The following is a 17,786-nucleotide window of genomic DNA, read 5'->3' as shown; positions in this document are numbered from 1 at the left end:
AATTTCGTCAATTTTGGAGGTGCCCAACGGGGTCAAATTCACCCCCAAAGTCCGCGCCACGCTGTATACCTATTGTGTCTAATAACACATTTTTTTTCTCGGAAACAGTAATACATTACGGTGTTTGGATGGTTGATTTCAATCGCTAAAGGCATCCTCTAAATCATCCTAAAATTTCGTCAATTTTGGAGGTGCCCAACGGGGTCAAATTCACCCCCAAAGTCCGCGCCGCGCTGTATACCGATAGTGTCTAATAACAGATTTTTTTTCTCGGAAACCGTAATACATTACGGTGTTTGGATGGTTGATTTCAATCGCTAAAGACATCCTCTAAATCATCCTAAAATTTCGTCAATTTTGGAGGTGCCCAACTGGGTCAAATTCACCCCCAAAGTCCGCGCCGCGCTGTATACCTATAGTGTCTAATGACACATTTTTTTTCTCCGAAACCGTAATACATTACGGTGTTTGGATGGTTGATTTCAATCGCTAAAGGCATCCTCTAAATCATCCTAAAATTTCGTCAATTTTGGAGGTGCCCAACGGGGTCAAATTCACCCCCAAAGTCCGCGCCCCGCTGTATACCTATTGTGTCTAATAACACATTTTTTTTCTCGGAAACAGTAATACATTACGGTGTTTGGATGGTTGATTTCAATCGCTAAAGGCATCCTCTAAATCATCCTAAAATTTCGTCAATTTTGGAGGTGCCCAACGGGGTCAAATTCACCCCCAAAGTCCGCGCCACGCTGTATACCTATTGTGTCTAATAACACATTTTTTTTCTCCGAAACCGTAATACATTACGGTGTTTGGATGGTTGATTTCAATCGCTAAAGGCATCCTCTAAATCATCCTAAAATTTCGTCAATTTTGGAGGTGCCCAACGGGGTCAAATTCACCCCCAAAGTCCGCGCCCCGCTGTATACCTATTGTGTCTAATAACACATTTTTTTTCTCGGAAACAGTAATACATTACGGTGTTTGGATGGTTGATTTCAATCGCTAAAGGCATCCTCTAAATCATCCTAAAATTTCGTCAATTTTGGAGGTGCCCAACGGGGTCAAATTCACCCCCAAAGTCCGCGCCACGCTGTATACCTATTGTGTCTAATAACACATTTTTTTTCTCCGAAACCGTAATACATTACGGTGTTTGGATGGTTGATTTCAATCGCTAAAGGCATCCTCTAAATCATCCTAAAATTTCGTCAATTTTGGAGGTGCCCAACGGGGTCAAATTCACCCCCAAAGTCCGCGCCGCGCTGTATACCGATAGTGTCTAATAACAGATTTTTTTTCTCGGAAACCGTAATACATTACGGTGTTTGGATGGTTGATTTCAATCGCTAAAGACATCCTCTAAATCATCCTAAAATTTCGTCAATTTTGGAGGTGCCCAACTGGGTCAAATTCACCCCCAAAGTCCGCGCCGCGCTGTATACCTATAGTGTCTAATGACACATTTTTTTTCTCCGAAACCGTAATACATTACGGTGTTTGGATGGTTGATTTCAATCGCTAAAGGCATCCTCTAAATCATCCTAAAATTTCGTCAATTTTGGAGGTGCCCAACGGGGTCAAATTCACCCCCAAAGTCCGCGCCGCGCTGTATACCTATAGTGTCTAATGACACATTTTTTTTCTCCGAAACCGTAATACATTACGGTGTTTGGATGGTTGATTTCAATCGCTAAAGGCATCCTCTAAATCATCCTAAAATTTCGTCAATTTTGGAGGTGCCCAACGGGGTCAAATTCACCCCCAAATTCCGCGCCCCGCTGTATACCTATTGTGTCTAATAACACATTTTTTTTCTCGGAAACAGTAATACATTACGGTGTTTGGATGGTTGATTTCAATCGCTAAAGGCATCCTCTAAATCATCCTAAAATTTCGTCAATTTTGGAGGTGCCCAACGGGGTCAAATTCACCCCCAAAGTCCGCGCCGCGCTGTATACCTATAGTGTCTAATAACACATTTTTTTTCTCCGAAACCGTAATACATTACGGTGTTTGGATGGTTGATTTCAATCGCTAAAGGCATCCTCTAAATCATCCTAAAATTTCGTCAATTTTGGAGGTGCCCAACGGGGTCAAATTCACCCCCAAAGTCCGCGCCGAGCTGTATACCGATAGTGTCTAATAACAGATTTTTTTTCTCGGAAACCGTAATACATTACGGTGTTTGGATGGTTGATTTCAATCGCTAAAGGCATCCTCTAAATCATCCTAAAATTTCGTCAATTTTGGAGGTGCCCAACGGGGTCAAATTCACCCCTAAAGTCCCATCCGCGGTTTATAATACTGATTTTTTTTCTCGAAAACCGTTAGGGCTTACGGTGTTTTGAAAATTGATAAAAATACTTAGAAGTGTGTTCTATTATGTGGTAGAATTTCGTTTAATTCGAAGGTGCCCATCAGGGCGAAAACATCCCTTTTTCGGGGGTGAGGGTTGAAAAATTTTTTTTTTACCAAATGGGGGTGGTTAGCTGTTCTTGAGGGTAAGAGTGACCTGTGTGTGAAATTTGGTTACCCAAATCGTATTGGTTACGGAATTATTAATGTTTTAAGTTTATTGCTGGGATTTATGGATAACTTCACACCAGTCAAATTACAGGGTCAAATTTAATTTTGTACTAAAATTTTCTCAACGGAATGTTTCTAAGAGGGTTGATAATAAACTCGAGGTTTTATGCTTCTCCTTTTGGAAGATGGGGGATATTCCAATAATTCAACCCGGGGGATAACAAGAATGTTCATTAATTTATGTTAACAAATGAGAAATCGTTTATTATTAACGTTTCTTCGATAAAAGACAAAGCAAGTTGGAAAGGCTGACCCAATATCGAGTTAATTAATCTTCACGTCTCGTGGTTTCGTAAAAGAAATATCGACCGTGGCAATTGCTCTTTTAATTAAAACCCTATTGTGGATGGCCAATTATACAGGGGGATCATAAAATTCAAACTTACTTTCCTATTTCATTAACAAGTATATTTGTATATTTAAAATTTGAAATTAAAGTTAAAACCGTATTATAATTGCTGTAGCAGCTGAGTATAACGTAATTGAGACTTACTGAGTGTTATTAGCCGCCATAAATAAACATTTCGAGAGATCGCAATCTGGTTAATGCACGGATCGTTGCAACGTATTGGTTTACTCGTCTCTCTCTCTTTTTCTTTACCGATCCCACCGCGAAAGAAGCAAAAAAAAATGGATAACGTAATTATCCCCAGTGCTCGCGATAAATTCTTATTTTAGAAAGGAAAAGAAAAAATTAAACCTAAAAGTTTTAGGTATAAAAATTGAGATGATGAAATAACCATATCACATACATATAATTTCCTCCTCTTGCACATTCTCTTCTTCATCCTGCCAGCTGCAACGTGTAAATCTTGCGTTCAGCAGAAATCTATGTTTCCCAAAGCTGTAATTCTGAGGAGTGGAAATAACTTTTCCAATTCCTCGGGGGGACGTTTTCTTAAACGTGTTGGCGCTATAAAAATAATCGTAGAACTGCTTTTTTCATCTTCCAACTTTAAATTGCACAAATCAAATGAATGAATAAAATTCGATGCGATTTTTTTCGTTTGAACTTTTTCCTATTTGCATTTTATAATGGAAAGTGAACAGCTTAACATGCTTTGTACGCGTTAATATTTGTAATGGATACTTCTTTGTAAAAAAATGAAGTAATTAATTAGATATTGTCAGTATAATCTGAAATAGCTTATGTAGAGATGTAATTAAGTTTGGTAGGGTTGGAGTTGAATTACTACTTTATCATCACGATCTTCTCCTTTCAAGGCCATGCTCCGTTGATTCGCACTTCTTTGCTTTCAGCTGTTCATCTTCTCTTGGAAATTCTCCTACTATCAGGTGACCTCCTTCTACCTGGAGATTTTTTCAATGTTGGGATCTTCTATTAGTCGATTTCCTTCGTTCAAGTGTCCTACTTCTTGCTTTTCTTCTTTTTGTGGCATTTGCGGACAAATCTTAGCAACAACTGAGCTGTACTTGAGTAACTGTGGACGTTTTTGCTGTTATAATTCATCTTTGGGTTGCTGAGTTGGTTCTTGTTGGGAATTTAGGAAGTATTCTCACTCCTACATTAAAATCTTCCTCCTTCGCTATCATTGTGGACGTTAGAATCGGACCTCTAATCACCAATAAGATTTCTAGTTTGTTATTATTGCCAAACTTTAAACATGTTTATCTCAAAAACTAATTGAGTTATTTTAATGAAATTGCCAACATTTCAAAACAACTTTAATGAAGGCTTAGCACACCAAAAATTACTTTTTAATTCCCACAAATATTTAAGTTATGTTTTTTTGAATTCATCTTTGCTAAATATTCATAATTTGAGAGGTCAAATTTGTTACTCTTTAAACATTCGTATCTCAAGAACAAATTAAGATAACGCGTTGAAATAAAATTCATTTTAAAGCAGACTTAAGCCAAATTCAACACAGCAAAAATTATTTCTTAACTGCTATAAATATTTATGTTATGATTTTTTGAAGTCACCTCTGCATGGTGTAAGAGGTTATATTGTCAAACTTAAAAAATTCGTATCTCAAGAACCAATTGAGATATCGCATTGATTTAAAATTCATTTAAAACATTATGTTTAAGTGGGGTTGGGTTGCGGTTGGGTTGAGATAGGTTCGGGTTGGGTTGGGATAGGATTCGGTTGAGTTTATATCAGGATGGAGAAATTCTGAATTCTTCACTACTTCCATATTTTAGTGCAACCTTTTTTTAGTGCAGAAGTACTCAACATTTTTTAAAATAAATTAAAAGACTTATTGAGGAATTCATTGCGTAATTAGAAGCAAAGTTAATATAAGTTAGGTAGCTTAGAAAATGGCATAACTGAGATGAGGATCAAAGGATTGGATGAAGGAAACTCACCTTGTAGCAGAAAAAAATGCTGTAAAATACTGAAAATGTTGACAGAGTAATAACAGCTGTGTTAAAGCCGATTGTATGTAAAAAACTAAGAATTTACATCATAATTTAAAGTTAAAATGATGATGTTTAAGACAATAATTAGTTTTAGTGTCTATCATTTTAACTGAAACCCACAATCTGACACATTCTAACCATCCTCGACTCTGTAAACGATAAACTTGGCTTCTTGCATTAACGGCAACGGTCCAAGTTGCGTTTCTGGGGCGATTTACGAACTTGGACCGGATCTAATTAAACTTGGGCAAACGGCCCAAGACACGTCGCTCTATCGTCAGAGGAGTTAATCTAATTATCAACAACCTCGAAAAGCTCTCAGCGACATTCCACAAAATTTGTTTTTATTTTTTTATCAATATTTCTTTCATCCACGTAATAATCATTATTCTCGCGCCCACGCGCAAAATCTAAATAAACTAAGATTACCCTAAGCTAATTGATTGTATCTGTCGATTTATTAGTATTATCAAACGTCTTTTTCGAGAGTGGAAAAGCTGTTAAGGATTACGTGGGGGATTTGAAAGTCAAATTACGTGATAAGAAGGGTGGAAATCCTTCGGACACCTTGAGAACAAGAATTATTTCTTTTTATCTTTTTTATTTGCTTTTTAGGGTGTTGAAATAAGATAACGTGTTTCCCAATTAAATTCAACGTTAATAATCGTCTTTATGCACGCAAGTAATCGCGTTATTAACTGTTCGACGAACCGAGTAATTTGCTCTTTGTTGTCTTGAACCTAAAATTGGTTTCCATTTAATTAACATTTAATACAAAATTTTATGTTTTTGTGACTAACATATTTTCTTGAAGAACGTAAAATCGTATTTGCAAAGGGAAAGGTAAATTTCTTTGGAAAGGTAAATTGTTATTTCTTATAATTTATGGTCGGAATCTTCCCAAGAAATATCCAATTTGCAATTACTCATGGATTGTGACGTATGGAAATAAGGATTGGATTTTTTTCTAAGCCCATTTTTTAAAGTCATTTTCGAGTTTCTTTTCTAGTCTTCTTTCGAGTCCCTTTTTGAAGCTGTTTTGAAACCCTTTTAAGTCGGTTTTTTAAAGCTTTCGTCTCGCCGCGACAACTCCAAAGTGCCCCTCACGTTAATTGCAGCACGTCCTTCAGGGGAATTCAAGAATGAACTCTGCCGCCTCTCGTCCTCTTCACCAACTCTCCCCCTTTTTTCCTCTCTCTCCATTTTACTTCATCTCCACTCAATTTCAATTTAGTATTGTGAAGCAGTAATTGTTTCATTCTTTTTAAAAAATTTTCTTCGAATCGTTTCCGTTCGAATCTAAATTGTTTGTTTATTTAAGTGTTTAATGAAAACTAACAAAGATGTTGAATGAACGCATCTGTCTTCGGAATGCTTCAACTTGTAAAGAGGAAAAAGTGGTGATGGGAAGGAACTTTAAGGCAAAAAAGATTTACGGAAAAGCAATCTCCGATTTTGATTTTCTCCCGGACGAAATCCATCTGGCAAACGAAGCGAAATTATTCAAAGGCTTGCTCCATTATAAGGAAGTACTTGTTGAACTGTAATGCGTTTGAAGTTTTCAAGTAGAGCCGATAACGTCCTAGAGAATTTAATAAAAGCTTAAAGCGCGTTTCCTTCTACGCTTCAATTCTTAACATTAAAAAAAATAAAGTAAATTCTTATTCGTATATAACTGTAAATGAACACGTTCCACCACGATTCAAGATAAAGAGTCTTGTAAAATGCAAATAACTCGCACGTTAACACTCAAGGATCGAATGTCGCGAAAAAAAAAAGGAAAACGTTTCGAGAATTCGTTTCTAAAGAATTTTCTAAAATATCCGTCGACTTATCGTCGCCATCGAGCTTTTAATGGACCGTTTAATTGAATCATCGCACCCTGAAAGACCGAAAAAGAGAGAGTAAATCGAAAGGAATGTAACAGTTCGTGTCTTCCAGACGGCGACACTTTCCTCTTCTCATTTTATGCTCATTAATTTCTAAAATGCGACCGAGTGGGATTTGCTTCACGTCGAAATTGGTCGGTGTCTTTTTGATTTATTAAAGAAGTACGTCTAAAACGATGTAATTTGTCGTTGTTAAGACAAATTACCGAGAATTATAAAAAAAACTAGAACAATAACAATTCCAAGTTGAGATTAACTTGATGATAATATGATATTTGTGATTTAAATTTAATTTTCAAAAAAAAATCTTTTTTTAAATAATTACTCGCCCCATCTAGCGGATTCAACTATATTTAATCGTATTTTTGACAGTTCATAACCTTTTTTTTTACATTCAAACTTTTTTTTTTAACGAATTTTATGAAAAAAAAAGATTAATTAAACCTGAAAACTAATCTAAATCATTTTTTCAAAGATTTAAATTATCTTTTCAAGAGAAATCCTTTTTTAAATAATTACTTACGCCATCTATCGGATTCAACCATATTTAATCGTATTTCTGACAGTTCATAACCGTTTTTTTTACATTCAAAATTTTTTTTAAAGACTTTTATGGAAAGAAAGATTAATTGAACCCGAAATACCATCTCAATCATTTTTTAACGAATCAAATTAGTTATTTTTAGTGATTTAAGATAGTGTAAAGTGATTTTATTGCTGCGAATTAATCAGCGAAGTTTTGATGGAAAGATAACCTAACTTTTTTATCCTGTCACATGATCTGAAATGTTACCTTTTTTTTGTATTACTACAAATTAATCATGTTTATATATGCGTGGAAACTTCGTTATATGGAACAAAGCAGGTGAACAACCGTGTGTTTCAATATCCAACATTTAATCAAATTATTCATTCTTCAATGAATATCGAATGCATTTGTGTGTTGTGGTAAGTCTGGAAAACCCGAAGTCCCACTTCTTGTTACTTAAATTTTAAATTCAATATCAACCCTATTTAACACAATCTAATTTATAGGAATTATTTAATATTTTTTCAATTTCTTTTCATCAATTTCAACAATAACTAAAAAAATGTATAGAAAGAGTTGAGATTTTAACTTTTGAGATTTGGTTGAAATGAAAAGGTGAATAGTTGAATCATTTCCAATTTATTAGAGTGCGCTATCTCTTCTATCGTGAAATTTATGAAAGCGATGACAGGTTTTCTACAAGCCATAAAGGAACCCGGATTTTCGTCACGAAGAAGAAGAGCAACTCGCGTTAAATATGTAGGAAAACTTTGGCAACCGCATGAATTTTACATCCGAATCGGGGAGGTTCGTTTATAAAACATGCACGCGGTGCGGCTCTTTCCAATTATAGCTCCCCCAAGAACTTCTCCTTCAACAAAGATATTCTTTTCTCCCTCTTTTGTCGTTTTTCAAACCACCCTCAAGATATATTATCGTGAGAGATCAAAAATTTTCGTTAAAATTAGCAAAGAAATAAAAAAAATGTGTAAATAAACAGACGACAAATTCGTTTTAAGCTTGAGATTAAGAGACTTGCTTCGAAAATAACCAGCACAAGAAGTTGATTTACACCTTATTTTATTGCTTGCTCCCCTTAACCGAGGCAGGTCGGGGAAAAGTGGGAGGTTCAAGACAAATTATTCTGTTTATTGAGCGAATTTGGACCGTTGCCAAAAAACGAAAACTTGTCGTCGCCGGTTTGAACGATATTCATCGTTCTATTTAAGATTTCATTGAAAATAAGAAACGATATCTAATTATAAATTGAATAAATTCACTATATGTATCACTAAAATAAAATAAAGGTGGAATATAAAAGGAATTTAATAGATTATCGCCCCTATAAAATCGTAGCGATCTTAATTAACCCGAAGATCGTAAAAGTCTGGTGTTACTTTTAACATTTATTATCATTGGAACGAAAAGAAAATAAACCAAAAAAAGAATAAAAGAAAGAAGTTTTTTTCAGTGGTTTCAATTTTATCAACAATTCAATTCAATTTCATATCAATACCGTGAGCGAATACAAGTTGAAAAGAAAAATAGAGAAACCCCAGCTGGAAAAATACAGACTTTTTGGAGGAAGTTGTTGAAAAGATATGAAGATATAAACTCTTTTAACTTAAAAGAAGATGAAAACGATAAAGTTGCTTCTTCTATGGTTGTGGACTCCTCCTCCTACCGGTTGTGGTGATGTTGCCGTTGCTCCTTCAGTTGGTCATCGTAAATCAATAGAATCGTAAATCCCACACGCAACAGAAACGGGATTGAATTAAGGATGTGTTTAAATCATTTTGTGATTTATCGGCGATCTACGTCGAGGACTTTTTTTATTTTTGACGTCTCATCTTCAGGCTAACTTAATTTGATTCATTAAAATTATTTAATATATTCTCTCCATTTATTTTATTTTAAACCAACATTCTCAAAGATAATTGAAGAGAAGATAATTGAACTAAACCTAGAATTAGAAACATTTAGGTTTAGCCGTGCGTCTGAAGACTAAACACGATTAAGATTTTTGAAGATGTCATCAAGTGTCCAAAAGCTTTCTAATGATTTCCATAGTCATCAAAAGGGTTTAAACGCTTTCTGGACTATTATAAAGCTTGCCAGAAGATTTTTGAAGACGTCAAAAAGTCTCTTGAAGCTTTCTAACGATATTCGAAGTATTTCTAAATTGTTTCATAATTATCAAAAAATGTATAAATGTCTCCTAGATATTTAGAAGGCTTCAAGAAGATTTTTGAAGATCTAATCCAACAGTTCCAGTTTTAGTTGTTCCGCAAATATCTGAAGTTATGACCCATATGGGTTAAATATACAGTGAATTTCACTTAAAATGCAATGTACTAAACCCGAAACTTTCTAGTTCTAGGTCTAGTGTTAGTTCTAGTTTTAATTGTTACTCAGCGTTATTATTATTATTGCAGTCCTCCGGATTGGACTGTGTAATTGCATATATTGGAAGGTAAAGGATGTATTTAAATCATTTTATAATTTATCGTCGATCAATGTCGAGTAATTTTTTATTTCATGCTAACTTAATTTGATTTATTAAAATTACTCAATATACTCTCTCCATTTATTTTATTTTAAACTAACATTCTCAAAGATAATTTAATGTATTCGAGGCGGTAGTTATCAAGTTTTCTGACGTACGAACTGACGTGAATTACGATTTGTAAGAGAGACTTAAGAGTTAAGAGCGAAGTCTTAAGACCACCTGCGTAGTACAAGTTTTGCGATAAACTGTTGTGTGTACACTTTACCCTAAAGGTAGTAAGACCACTTAAGACTTAATCTAAATTATTCAAAACATGTTTTTTTTAACCACTATGCTTTGCAGCAACTGTATAATGAAGTTAATATCACAATAATCCGTAAATCTTGTTAGAATGGGACGGTTTTAGTTTGTAGAATCTGATAGGGGTGATACCATTAAAGTGGTAGGTATCGTCTCGAATTCCGGAGCAGTAAACGTTACCAGAGAACGAGAATCGTAACAGTCAACCCCCTCCCCCACTTGGAAAAGAACGTTAAATTTTACCGTTTCTGTTTCGTTCCAAAAACTTTTTTGAAAGTTCAACATTTATGAAATGTCATTTATGTCACCACATGTATAAAAAATAAAAATGTTAAGCATTAAAACTGCTTTAGAAGACAATAAAACGCACGTTGGAGCTGTTGCTGGTGCAATATCAATTGTAAGATATTTCAACGTTTTATCAACATCTTATTATGTGTACGACGCAAGTTTTTGTTTGAAAATACCGAAAAGCATATTCGTAATCAATTTATCGACTGTAATTTTAAACGGAATTTACGCCTCTTTAATTCTTGATGTTTTATTGGCAACAGTAAATGTTATTTACGCCGCGATAGATTCAGCTTGTATCCTTACTTATTGGTATTATTATTACTCCCCTGCAAATCTACGGCTAAATCGAAGAATTGAATGTTTTCTTGAAAACGTTTTGATTTCATTCATCGAAGCTTTGGTGGTCGTTTTAATTTTTTACGGATTATGTGAAATGGTTAAATTAGAACGAGAAGAAAAACGTTTCCGTTGCGGTTTGGGTTTAAACATTTTCAATATGGTCACTTTAATAAAACCGGCTCGTAAATTGGAATATGATATTAAACAACACTTTATTTTAAGAATTGACCCGGAAAACGTGTTACAAGTAACATTAATTTACGTTTTATGGTTAATTTACGCCATTGCAATCGAAGACGAATGGATGTTTTTGTTAAATTTACAATTTTTAACGATATGCCTAACTCAAATGATCGCCGAAAAATACGTCTCGATAGATTTGATTCGAGTTTTATCATCGTATTCTGTGGACGATGATGATTAGAAAATCTTTTATCTTAAAATGTAAAAAAAAAGGTCGACAACCTTAAAACTTTAAACGCAACGTTGTTCCGTCTATTTCGCAACGGCACCACCACGGCGAAACTTTTGATGATGGGAAGAATTGATTGTACTGATAAAGTAATTGCCCCCGTTGTATTTGTACTAGAGAGACGTATGTATTGTATAACGTAACCGCAGGATGTATTTAATTGGCGGAGACAGCTCTTCCTGTATACCATAATCTAAAACTAACGACGAAGAGATTGTTGGAATTTGATTAGATTTAATTAAAAAAATGTATGCTTGGATTTTTTGTTATAATTTTTTTGTGAAATTAAAAATTATTTCAAGAAACGCCATCTCTTAATATCTATTATCACTAAATTACATTTTTTTGTAATTCAAAAAACGATTTATACATCTAATAAAATTGGAAGTCTTATTAATTTGATATAAGCACCATTTCTTAGTTAATATTCGAATACTACTCCAGATTGATTTTCATTTAGCTGTGAGATCGCAGCTGGTGCATTTCGAGGGATTGTTGTAATTTGTAATGCAGTGATGTTTGTTTTGCGATGTCAGATTAATTATAGGGGAAGGTGTTGTAATTTATGTGATAAATCAAGTTGTGTAGTTGTGTTTAAGATTTAGGGATGTTTTTATGGCACGTTTTTATAAACCTAATCTCAACAAATTATCATCCCTGACATCTCTCAATGACGTTTTATTATTCACTCTTTCGCTCAATATCTTCTTAATCATCTCTACAATATTATCCATAGATAAGATATAATATATTGTTATATTGTATACTTTAACTCTGTCCCTAACATCTCTCAACATTATTCTGGAGTTTTCAAGATCTTTTCTATCATTTATTAATATTCTCCTTTATATCTATATCTACATTATCCCTGATTTCTTTCAATAACTTCCCTGGTCTTGAACAACATTGTTTGCGACAACTTTCAACATATCTACACTTTTTCCTAGCATCTTTTAGGGTCGTCTCCATCATTTATCGATGTCCTAACATCACCAATTATCATCCCTAACATCTTTTAACGTCGCCTCCATTATTTACTCATATTGTCACTGCCTCACTCAATATCTTCTCCATCATATATCAAGGTTCTCCTTGATATCTATGAAAATCATCCCTAACATCTCTCTAATGGGGAGCAGCAACAGAATGATGTAATTCGTCAGCCCAATAAAGGATATTCGGCTTGCCCAGCTTCTCATATTCAATATGTTAACCATGATTTAACTAGACACTCCAAAATAAATAAACACCTTCACATGTTGAGAACTTAATTTCACGTAATATCAAAGTCAACGATTATTTCAAAAATTTGTAACACAAAAATAATGTTTTGTACGATTTTTTAACTTCCAAAAAATAAGCTAAGGATAATAGTTTCTTTGTTCTTTTTATTGTCAAGTATATACATAGTACACGGTGTTTGGTCACGACAAACTGGAAATCTTAAGGTGGTGTCGTGCTTTAGCTGGTATACTTTGCCTACGTGAGTCGTTTGTAAATAAAATAGAAGCAAAACGGAAAGGTCACGGTAATAACTATCAAGTTCGCGGTTTATTTACCATCGTCGACCTGAATTACGACGTGTACCGACTCGTTAGAACGAGTTTAAAACGAGACGTGAGTGGGTGCGTGATTCAGGAATATAAATTTTGTAAATAAAATTAAGTTAAAAACGAAAATTTGTAAGCCAATTTGATTTGAAAATCACATAGATCTATCTTAATCTGACCGGAAATTACTTCCCCCGTAAATGGAATTGGTTTTTTTCTTTCGATTTGCTAGGAAATGGATTGGGTAATCGTCGGAGATTTAATCCTTTTCCCATTTGACCTTTTTCCACGTACGGTACAGAAAAAGATTTCACGATTTCATCACAATATTAGAAGATGTAAAAGCAGAGCTTTCCTTTTGTATGTTTTTTTTTCGAATGAGGATGAAAAGGAAGAAGAAAGGTGGTCCCAAAGAGATGGAGGACCGTTATCTGGTTGGAAAGAAGAATGGGACATCGGCTTCGAACCGAGTCGCCGTCTTCTTCTTCTTCTTCTTCTTACTTCGGGCCGATTTTATCGCCATTTCGTTTTTGTAAAAGGAAACGTGGGCAACATGGAATTTCTGTTTCTGCGCCGGAATACATTAGGTTACGTGACAAATAACGGCGAGAAAATGGGCATAATGTGACTCGTTTCAACCTACGTACAAAGTAAAACTAAAGAAATACTTATTTAAGTAGATTTATAAAAATAAAATTAGTTTCTTAATTTTGAAAAAAAGTGTGCCCTCGAGTAATGTCGCTTATGTGCGAGAATGTGTCGGTTAAAGATAATTGCGTGAGGGAGTCGAGCTATTAAACTGTCAAGAGTCTCTTTCTCGGCAAAGTCCTCGTCTTCACCAGAACCAAGGTGGAACGAAGATACAATTGCGTAGGAAACGAGATTCAATTATTCGTCGAGTTTCTTAATTGGAACTGAAGGCGATGTTCTTCTCCACTTCCCTTAATTCATGTCATCGAGTCAAAGTGAACATTTTTTTTTGCTTACAATCGAATAACAAGATTTTCAATTTTCAATTCCCATATTTCCATATACGATTTCTCCTTCTCTTTCTTTATAGTATATTCGATAGAGGCAGTTATTTGCGTTCTTGTTTACTTTGCCATGGCTCGTTGGTCACCACCCTCTCTCGTTTTCGAACTCTCTCTGTTTGTACGGAGAATGTATGGAGAACGGAATTTATCCTGGCGGCATTTTTCGTCATTTGATATTCCGTGACGGACGTGGGAAACGCTTCGTCGAGGTCTTTTTTACCCTCCTACTCCTTCAGGACATACGAAAACATTTATTTAAACCATTTCGTGCGTATTTCTAACTTTATTTTTTAAAGGGGGAAAAATTGTTTTGGTTTACATTATAATTTTTTTAAGAAACGATTTCGTGCATAATAAATGTTGATAATTGAAAGCATAAAGGTTCTACTAATTTGAACTAAGTGCACCTTGAAAGCACAATAAGGGGCTTTTAGTGCGCTCCCTTTTCATTTCGAGGCCCTAATTAACCCAACAATTAACAATTTTGTACGAAAATGTGTCGAGGAATTTTGAAATGTTATCAAAAAATAAAAATCGATTCATTAAAATTCTCCTCGTTTCTTTTCTTTTCTTTTAGAGAAAGTAGAAGTAAAACTTTTTCAGTTCTATGGAGTTGTTATTAATTAAGTTTTTTTTGTGTTCGTTTCGTTTCTTTTAATCCTCCCTTGGCGGATTGCACCGTAAAGAAAATGCAACCCTCGTCCGTCGAGTTTCACGCCAAATTTATCTCCGCGAGAAGAGAAAAGAGACGACAGCCTCTTCTCCCCCATTGGGGAAGTTTTTCGAACCCCCAACGTTTCCTCCTTTTTTGCTCCATCCTACTTTGTCGCGTTGGCTTTAAAAAACTTTTCACCGGATTGTTCAAATAAACCGTTTCCCGTAAGCTTAGAGATAAAAGAACTAAAATAGTGAGAGGTTCAATCTGAAGGCTTTAAAAAAAATCTACGTGATATTTATAAATAAGAAGATATACGACTTTTATAATATATAACTTTTTAAAATGCTACATAAACGTTTCCTGCGTTTCAGAATAACGTTTGAGCCATATTGAATAAACATATAAACAAACCGTCTCTCTCTTTCTCTGTCTTTGTAATTTTAACTGAAACGTTTCGTAAACAATTGAAGTGTTTTTGAAACAATCGAAATATGAAACACAACTGTTTCCGCAAATAGAGCAATTGTAACTTGTTTCCATTCATTTCATTTTCATTCAATTTCCAATTTTAATATGATTCTTTTATAAATTAACCTAATTCATCCTCAAGCTAAAACAACGAGTTTATAATAGAGCAATGATTTTGTTGTTTGTGCGTGTGGTCCAATTAAAATCTCCTATTAAATTGATGTTAATATCAACAATATCCGATGCGAGAGGATCAAGAGGGATTGAGCAATAAGGCAGAAAACTTTTCTTCTTCTTATAAGAAGCTCTCGGACCACCTGCATCGAGTAATTACACGTAAGGAACTGGTTTTAACAATCACGTCAACGATTTACGTCTTAATGCCGGTGTAATTTTGTGTTGGGGGAATCACGAAAATTGGGTCGGCGTCACGCAATAAGATATTTTGATACAAAAATTTAAATTGTGTTATTAATTTTTTATTTTCTTATACAACTTAGTATATTTCCGATGTTCCAACCGCGTTATCTCTTCTACGAAGCTGTGGGTAAACCTTACAAAGTAATATTTGCAATAAACACATTACAAACCATTGCAGATTTTGCGTAAAAATCCATAAATCGTGAACCGCGAGGCAATACAACAACCATAAACCGTAAGTTGTAGTCGTCATCAGAACAATAGGCATATCGATTCTAGGCGAAGATCTATCTTTGATGACCTGTTCCAATTCCTTGGTCGGATGTAGCAACGTTAACGTCGTTACTAAATTCAGCGCGATTCCGTATCGAAACATCACTTTGTCTTCCGTTTCGTATATTTTGTAAAAGTAAAAGAGAAGGATAACGGCTGTGGCTTGGATCATCGGCAAATAAGTGTCTCGCCATCGATCTTTCGAGTTGTACCAATAGATTAGGATGCAGAAGACGTCGATCGTAACGTAAATCAAGTTCACAACCACCAATAACGGGTCGTCGATCAGCGTCGCGTAAATCGCCGTTAGTGCAGTTACGATCAGATTTCCGATAAATATCGAGTTTGGCAAGCGAAAATCTTCGTCCAACTGGACGTAGTAACAGGTCGATAAACCACCAAAGTATTGCATTATCGTTAAAGCTCCAGCAAAAGCTCCCAACTCCGTTCTATGATGATTTAAAACCGTTATTAAAACGTCCATGTTAGGATTTATTTTATTAATACAAATAATTAACCCATTTTTATTTTTTTTTTAAATTTATTTACATACATATGTCAAAATTTGACTTCTCAAATGATTTATCCAGCACGATTGTCAGTTAGATGTATATTTTTGATAGTTATGGAACACCTTACAAATGCTCGATTGACTTGGCATTTTTAAAAAGACATTTTATAATTGTCCAGAAAGGGTTTAAATAACTTTTGATGACTATGGAAATCATTAGAAAGCGTCAGGACCCTTGATGACATCTTCAAAAATCTTCTTGAAGTCCACTTGAAGTTTTTATAAATGTCCAGGAGGTGTTTAGACAATTTTTGATAATACACCGAAAACCTTACAAATGCTCGATTAACTTGGCATCTTTAGAAAGACATTTTGACGTCTTTAATGATATTCTGGCAATCTTTATAATTGGCCAGAAAGTGTTTAAACAACTTTTGATGACTATGGAAATCATTAAAAAGCGTTGATGACTCCTTCAAAAATCTTCTTGAAGTTTTTATAAATGTCCAGGAGGCGTTTAGACAATTTTTGATAATACACCGAAAACCTTACAAATGCTTGGTTAACTTTTGATGACTATGGAAATCATTAGAAAGCTTTTGGACCCTTGATGACATCTTCAAAAATCTTGTAAACACGCGTACTAGATGGTTAATTAGAATAACTAAAACATCTTCTTTTTATTTTTTTAAATTCGCTTCCAATTAATCACGTAACTTTTTCATTTCGAGTATCTTTGAAGTTATATCCGTCGTTGAAGAAGCGGTCTTAAATCTTCCCCGGAGGGTGCCGAAGTGACACCGGAAGACAAACGACCCGCGGCTCCGCGTTACAACCATCGCGGCCGTAAATCAGTGCGCACACAGTTTGTAAAATACTAATTATTGATCACCATTGTGGTTCAACTTGGTTCCTCCTCCTCGTTCATTCATTTTCTTGCACACGTGGGATGTTTAGATTATCTATTTTCAAATGAACACGAACATCCGGTCACGAAGAGGTAATACGAAGAGGAAAAAGTTAAGAGAAAAAAGAGGGGTAATTGGGTTCTTTGAAAAATCACATTTTTGTAACTAGATGGATAACTGGATAGATAACTAACTCGAGTTTTATAAAAGTTATTAAAGTTTTAAAAGAGATGAAAAAATCTAATGATGTCAAAAACATTGCTTTGAAAAAGTTTTTCTAAAGGAAATAAATTGTTCACAAAGAAATCCTCAATAATTTTCTTTTAATCTTTACTCTTTAAGGGGGTGTGTATTTGAAATTTACGCCCGAGGGTTGGTTAACCGACAGTGTCTATTTGCATGATAAACACGGGTGCAAAGTTTCGATCTAAAAGGGGTGCATATAAATGTTTCACTAAATACATCGGGGGGGATTTGAAGGAGAATAGATCTTAATTTGGAAGAGAAAAACGTTTTACCGAAATCTATGTTTTTGAACCCCCCCATAAATAATTAAACACGTCACGTACAAAAAGCGGAAACAAAAAGCGATGTGTGGAAAAGAATTTGATTGATGTGGAACCAGGGGAAACGCTATAAATAATAAAAACAACCC

The 17,786-nt window shown here is 34.7% G+C and overlaps 1 protein-coding gene across 34 annotated transcripts in view; it reads left to right on the top strand.

Annotated features, from left to right (window-relative positions):
* LOC111428609 (collagen alpha chain CG42342) overlaps positions 1-17,786 on the top strand; it is a 54,315-nt gene that overhangs the window by 19,220 nt on the left and 17,309 nt on the right. The gene's annotated exons all lie outside the window — the stretch shown is intronic.

The sequence above is a fragment of the Onthophagus taurus genome, chromosome 10, assembly GCF_036711975.1.
Source record: "Onthophagus taurus isolate NC chromosome 10, IU_Otau_3.0, whole genome shotgun sequence".
Lineage (NCBI taxonomy): Eukaryota > Metazoa > Arthropoda > Insecta > Coleoptera > Scarabaeidae > Onthophagus > Onthophagus taurus.
Note: the sequence above shows the minus strand (reverse complement) of the source record. Positions and strands in the feature narration are given on the sequence as shown.